This window comes from Salvelinus sp. IW2-2015, unplaced genomic scaffold, assembly GCF_002910315.2.
Source record: "Salvelinus sp. IW2-2015 unplaced genomic scaffold, ASM291031v2 Un_scaffold1525, whole genome shotgun sequence".
Classification (NCBI taxonomy): domain Eukaryota; kingdom Metazoa; phylum Chordata; class Actinopteri; order Salmoniformes; family Salmonidae; genus Salvelinus; species Salvelinus sp. IW2-2015.
This window is the reverse complement of record NW_019942964.1, coordinates 187,066-194,565: the sequence shown is the minus strand read 5'-3', so window position 1 is coordinate 194,565 and position 7,500 is coordinate 187,066. Positions and strand designations below refer to the sequence as shown.

The following is a 7,500-nucleotide window of genomic DNA, read 5'->3' as shown; positions in this document are numbered from 1 at the left end:
TTACATCCGATTAAGATAAACAAAGTAAGGTGTTTACATGACTGTTGTATCATCTGCCTACTGTCATAAACAGTTTAATATCTAATTATTCCTGTGCATGTAAACATACTCACTGAAAAGAGACATTTTCCATGACAAGCACATTTTTCTAAATGTCTTTTCTTGAGTCCTCATGTCTTCATGTTCACATACAAGAGCAACTCCATGGGAAAAGACTTTGGATATTCTCTTCCAATGAGGTTTGAGAAGTGAGGACACAAGGAATCAAGGAAAAGACGTATTGAGAAAGAGCCCTTTTCTCAATCACCTTGATGATTACTGACTTCTGAACTTGAAATAGCCTTAAATCACATCACTGAGGGAAAGAGAGAAATATAGATACTTCCCATTCTGTCAGAACATGTTAAGACATCCTATGGAGAGAAAGGGGCCACAGTCTGGTTCAAGTCAACGAGACAGCCCGTGAGTTGGGGAGGAGTGAGGAATTTGGGCCCGAGTTCAGGTCAGATAAAGTGAGGAAGAACACTGAATTCTGCCTAGCAACAGAGATGTATTGGCTGTCCAGATGTGTAAAGATGAGACTCGGCATAGGAGGAAGGTTAAAATATATGAGCTAGGGTAAATATGTCTTATGTCGTATGCAGCGGTGTGTGACCCAGTGTGTGGATGAACTGGGTTTGAGCTTCACTAGTTCGGTCCGGTGAGTTTTACTCTGTCAGAACCTAACAAAATAAAAAACGTGTGTGTTTCTCACAGCCCGTCGTACCCACCTGATAGATGACGTCTTGGAACAGGACAGGGAAGGTCAGGGCTGCGTCGTCCAACTCATTCAGACTACAGTGCACCAACGTCTCGTCCTGATCAATACACAAAACACCTTATGGTTTAGTGGTTGTTTTTTAACTTTAGTTGAATGTTTCTGATTTGTACGTCGATCTGGACGAGAGAACATTTTGAACAAAATAAAATCGACAAATTTTAGAACATTCTGTAGATATCGTAGACTCAAAATGCATCTTGGGTCTGGACATTCAGGACGACTACAGGTAACCCCCCAAAATAATAAAATTAATCTGTTGATGGCACTCGTTTGTTCAGGAACATATGGGACCGTAATCTCACTAGAACCAGGGAGAACATATGGGACTGTAATCTCACCAGATCTAGAACCAGGGAGAACATATGGGACCGTAATCTCACCAGATCTAGAAAGGGAGAACATATGGGACCGTAATCTCTAGATCTGAACCAGGGAGAACATATGGGACCGTAATCTTCACTAGAACCAGGGAGAACATATGGGACCGTAATCTCACCAGATCTAGAACCAGGGAGAAATATGGGACCGTAATCTCACCAGATCTAGAAACAGGGAACATATGGGACCGTAATCTCACAGATCTAGAACGCAGGGAGAACATATGGGACCGTAATCTCACCAGATCTAGAACCAGGGAGAACATATGGGACCGTAATCTCACCAGATCTAGAACCAGGGAGAACATATGGGACCGTAATCTCACAGATCTAGAACCAGGGAGAACATATGGGACCGGTAATCTCACCAGATCTAGAACCAGGGAGAACATATGGGACTGTAATCTCACCAGATTAGAACCAGGAGACATATGGGACTGTAATCTCACTAGAACCAGGGAGAACATATGGGACCGTAACTCTACCAGATCTAGAACCAGGGAGACATATGGGACTGTAATCTCACCAGATTAGAACCAGGGAGAACATATGGGACTGTAATCTCACCAGATCTAGAACCAGGGAGAACATATTGGGACTGTAATCTCACCAGATCTAGAACCAGGGAGAACATATGGGACCGTAATTCACCAGATCTAAAACATATGGGACCGTAATCTCACCAGATCTAGAACGGCAGGAGAACATATGGGACTGTAGTCTCACTAGAACCGGGGGAGAACATATGGGACCGTAATCTCACCAGATCTAGAACCAGGGAGAATCTGGTGTGCTACGCGTTTTAAGGCAGTGCTGGTTCCTGGCTATCTGCTCCTCTGTCAACGGAGGCACGTGCTTGATGAAGAAGTACCTGAAACAGAGCAGCGCACAGATATCTTAGTTGGTCCAAGTCGTTGGTCCTTGCGACTATTACTAAGTAACTAAATCAAATCTAATTTTATTTGTCACATACACATGGTTAGCAGCTGTTAATGCGAGTGTAGCGAAATGCTTGTAGGTTAGATGTGGTGATAAGACAGATGGGGTTTGTCTGTTTAAAATGGAATTTAAAAATGTTTCCTTTTTTAATAAAAAAAAAAAAAACTTCAAATTGCTAAGCTCTTTCTACTACCTATTATTTAAAGGAGAGGCACTTATATTGTGTTTGGTTGGTGATTTTGATAAATAAACTAAGCAGTACTCACGGATCAAAGACTTCCAGTCTTCCTCGTAGGTGCCCTCTGCAGGGCAGTGGGAGGGGCGTGGGGTAACAGCTGACTGGAATGCACCCCGAGCTAATTCAGGATGAACGGCACATCAAACATTTAGGATCTATCTTTTTTTTTAAATAAATACAGAAATTCACATTTTATTTACTCACATTTACTTTCCCCCCAGCGAATTCATCATGATATAAAACACAGCAAGTAAAAAAATCCACAATATTCCATATCACGTCAAAAATAATAATAATCACACAATCTACAAGTCTCACTCGCAAGTTAAATCAGGGGTGTCAAAGTCAAATGGCGGAGGGCCAAATAAAAAATTAGCTACAAGCCGAGGGCCGGACTGTTCGAATGTTATTGAAAAATTTTTAAATGACGCATATAGTCTAGTGAACCTAATTGAACCTACTGAAAACCTAACAAATATATTCCAATATGATCAGATAATATGATCAGATAAATAAAGCAATATTTTCTTATGGCTGTCAGTAATCTTTAATTTTCAACAGACACAAAAGACAAATTTCTTTATATAAAATCCCCATAACATGAAAATTAATGAAAGAAACCGGTATTCAAGGCACCATCAGTAGCCTATATTTTCTATTTTAGCAAAAGTGGGCTAAATTTACTTCAAAGAAAAAAACAATAATAGCAATTTTCTATCTCCACTCAACTGAAATATTTTTAAAATATAATTGGATTGAAATACAATAAAATTAAAGTGCAAAATTCTATTAATCAAAAACACACTTTGTTTAAGGAGAAGTAACATGCAGTGAAAACAAATATTAAACTTTAACTTTTAAACTTGAACTGAGTAAAACTCTAAATATGTGATTGCACACGTAATGTTCTTGTTTGAGGTTGAGGGTGATATTTGGTGTGTCCCATCTTTTCCACAAGTTCATCAATGTTCGGGGTAAGGCTCTGAGCTGAGGAAATCCTCAGAATTGAGTGGAGGTGTTCAGCGTAAGTCGACTTCTGTGTGATGTTTTGTTCAGGTTCATCAAAGAAAACGTTGTTACACAGGTATGTGCTGCCAAACATAGACAACGTTTGAGCAGCCTGGATGCGCAGCTGGGGCATTGTGTCGGGGAGGAAACGGGCGAACTCCGCAGACCCACTGCGATATTTTGCCTCAGTGATCATTGCATTGGAGGTCAATCAACTCCATTTGGAGGTTTGGTGGTGAGCTTTCCACGTCAACAGCAAATGGGTTACCGAGCGTTCCAACCTGCTTTTTTGTGCTTCAAAGTCAGCAAATCGGCGTCGAAAGTCAGCGGCAGCATACTATTTTATCAGCCAACTGTGCGCTCGGGAACGCACTGGTAGAGAGCTTCTCTTTCATGGTCTGGAGCTGGGAAAGTGGCTCAAATTTTCTTTCCGCATCTGCGTCTCCCACAGAGTCAGTTTGGTTTTTAAATGCTTCACTGTACTGTACATATCAGAGATGACATGATCCGACCCTGCAGTGCAAGTTCATTGCATTCAGATGACTCGTAATGTCACACAGAAAAGCCATTTCACACAGAAACATTTTCGTCTCGGAGTTGTGTTGTGTCTTTCCTTTGCTGTCCAAGAACAGACAAATCTCCTCACAAGCTCGAAACATCTTTGAAGCACCTTTCCTGGCTTAGCCATCGCACCTCTGTGTGATAAGGCAAATCACCATGCTCCGTTTCTAACTCCGTCAGAAATGCCTTGAACTGGCGGTGATTCAAACCTTTGGCTCTGATAAAGTTAACTGTGCGCGTGATGTGCTCATTACATGCTCCATTTTCAAGGCTTTACCCGCAAACGCTTCCTGTGTATGATACAATGATAAGCTGTCAGCTCACCTGTCCGTTTTCCTCTTTCATCTTTTCCGTATCTTCGCCACCAGTCCGCTCCTGTGTCCACACATCGCAGGTGCTCCGTCGGTTGTCAAACCACGAGTTTTTCCCAAGGCAGCTCCATCTCATTTACACATCTTGACACCTCTTCATACAAATCATGCCCGTAGTTGTGCCATGCATAGGACGTAAAGCAAAAACTCCTCTGTCACGCTTAGGCTGGAGTCCACTCCGCGGATGAAAATTGACAACTGGGCAATGTCAGAAATGTCGGTGCTCTCATCCACAGCCAAGGAATATGCAATGAAATCTTTTCCTTTTTCACAGCTGCTCTTTTAGATTGATGGACAACTGGTCTACTCTCTCGGCAATGGTGTTCTGCTCAGACTCACATTTAAAAAGAGTTGCCTTTTTTCTGGGCAAACTTCGTCACAAACTTTAATCATGCAGTTTTTGATGAAATCCCCTCCGTAAATGGCCGGGCTGTTTAGCGATCTCTTCTGCCAAAATAAAACTGGCCTTGGACAGCAGCCTGGCCTTGTGATTTGGCTTTTTTGAACAGAGCTGTCGAGATTTGAGGCTCGTTTTAATTCCTCTGCCTTTTGTAGCCTTTGTTCCATGTCCATATTCTTGTTTTTGTCCGCGTGTTTCGTTTCATAATGTCGTCTCAGATTATACTCTTTCAGTACCGCCACACTTTCTCCACACAGAAGACACACAGGTTTTCCAGCTACCTCCGTGAACATATACTCCGACTCCCACCTTGTTGAAACCCCGGTTCTCAGTGTCCACCTTCGCGTTTTGCCATTTTTGATGGGTATCTGAAAGTTAATTTTACTGTGATGCTGACGACTGCTGTGCCAATAAATATTGAAATGAAGCAGCCTACTGCTCGGTGCGTCACCGTTGCATTGTGGGAAATGTAGTATTGGTGCGTGTAAAAGATCTGCGGGCTGCCGGCTTGCTGCGGTCTGCGGGCCGGTTCTAATAATAAATCAAGATCATCCCAGGGGCCGTAAAAAACCTTCTCGCGGGCCGGATGTGGCCCGCGGGCCTTGACTCTGACATATGTGTTCTAAATGGACCCATAGCATAACCTAGGAGCAAACAACGTCATGGTTACCTGTTAGAGGGGGCATATCTGTAACCATCTCCCCTTCTTCGACGGGTGGTTCTGGGGTAGCCAGAGGAGCCTGTTGTGGTGGCGGTACTGATGGAGCTGGGGCAACAGAGGACAGGACGATGCCCTCTGTAGATGCGGGGGTACTGGCGGGTATCTCCTCCACCACCGTCTCCTTCTCCAGCTGCTTCATGATCTCCTCAGCCTCTGACCCCTGCCCAGGGGAGCCAGACTCAGGAGTGGCTGGACACAGAAGGGAACACAGGAGAGAAATTGAGCGAATCTCCCCCCCCCAAAAAAGTGTTTTCCTTTAATCTTATTTTGCCATGTGTGAGTCTCCGATATTTTTCTTGTCCTCCATTCGTGGCGTCCTCTCCTCTCCTTCTCAAAATGACAGAGGGAAGAGAAGAGCCCATTGGACAAGATCTTCTCCTCGGATCTTCTGTCCAATGCTCTCCTCGCTTCTCTCTGACGTCTTGATAGGGAGGCGAGAGAAGAGGACGCGACAAATCAAGGAAAATACATTTCAGATTCAACCACGGCGGAGCACAAGGTTAAATAACCGATTTTCTTTAGGATAGTTTTTTTTTTTTTAAATAAAAAAAGACTAAAATGATAAAACACTTGAGGCAGATTGTGTTACCTGTCTTGGTAGCAGGAGAGAAGAAGTTGAAGACGGGAGAGAAGATGGTCCCCAGGAGAGTGGTGCGAGGTGGACTGCTCGCTACCTCCACGGGGACCTCCAGTTTACCGTTGGGCTTCAGGGGCTTGCTGTTCAACGTCATTGGTTCTGAGAGAAAAGTAGTGACATATTTCAAACTGTTATTTCAACTGACACTACTTAAGACTGACATGATAATAAAATAAATAAATAAAAATGAGCCCTACAGCGACTTCTACGGTAAAATAAGACATTCTGAATACATAAATATTCATAATTGACTTGCTGCAACGATTCCAATAAAGCAGATGTGGGTGTGGCTACAGTTTGACGTCATCAAGCAGAACTATAAATGACATCCCCTATTCCTCCACACTCTTATTATCATAATGTAGATGACAGATTACCCCGTGTCACGTCTGGACTCTCTAACTCACCAGGTTTGTTAGCACCTCTCCTGCAGCCCCTGGCGATGGCTCTGGTTGGTGGGTGAGGAGAAGACGTGATCAGGTTGCTGTTGTCCACTTTACAATCAATACGACTCCTCTTCGCTGGGACGTCCTGCTCTACCTGGGAGAGAAGAAGAGAGGTAGGGGATGAGCTGGGGTGTCCTGCTCTACCTGGGAGAGAAGAAGAGAGGGAGGGGATGAGCTGGGGTGTCCTGCTCTACCTGGGAGAGAAGAAGACGAGAGGTAGGGGATGCGACTGGGGTGTCCTGCCCTACTGGGAGAGAAGAGAGAGGGAGGGGATGAGCTGGGGTGTCCTGCTTCTCTGGGGAGAGAGAAGGGGGGGGGATGAGCTGGGTGTCTGCTTCTACCTGGGAGAAGAAGAGAGAGGAGGGGATGAGCTGGGGTGTCCGTGCTCTACCTGGGAGAGAAGAAAGAGAGGGAGGGGATGAGCTGGGGTGTCCTGTCTACCTGGGAGAGAAGAAGAGAGGGAAGGGGATGAGCTGGGGTGTCCTGCTCTACCTGGGAGAGAAGAAAGAGGGAGGGGATGAGTGGGGTGTCTGCTCTACGGGAGAGAAGAAGAGAGGGAGGGGATGAGCTGGGTGTCCTGCTCTAGCCTGGGAGAGAAGAAGAGAGGAGGGGATGAGCTGGGGTTGTCCTGCTCTACTACCTGGGAGAGAGGAAGAGAGGGAGGAATGAGCTGGGGTGTCCTGCTCTACCTGGAGAGAAGAAGAGAGGGAGGGGATGAGCTGGGGTGTCCTGCTCTACCTGGGAGAGAAGAAGAGAGGGAGGGGATGAGCTGGGGTGTCTGCCTATCTACTGGGAGAGAAGAGAGAGGGAGGGGATGAGCTGGGGTGTCCTGCTCTACTGGGAGAGAAGAAGGAGGGAGGGATGAGCTGGGTGTGTCTGCTGCTTACCTGGGAGAAGAAGAGAGAGGAGGGAATAGCTGGGGTGTCCTGCTCTACCCTGGGAGAGAAGAAGAGAGGGGGAGGGGATGAGCTGGGGTGTCCTG

The 7,500-nt window shown here is 45.2% G+C and overlaps 1 pseudogene; it reads right to left on the bottom strand.

Moving 5' to 3' along the window:
• Positions 1 to 7,500, bottom strand: part of LOC112071114 (CTD small phosphatase-like protein 2-A) — a 24,561-nt pseudogene that overhangs the window by 4,944 nt on the left and 12,117 nt on the right.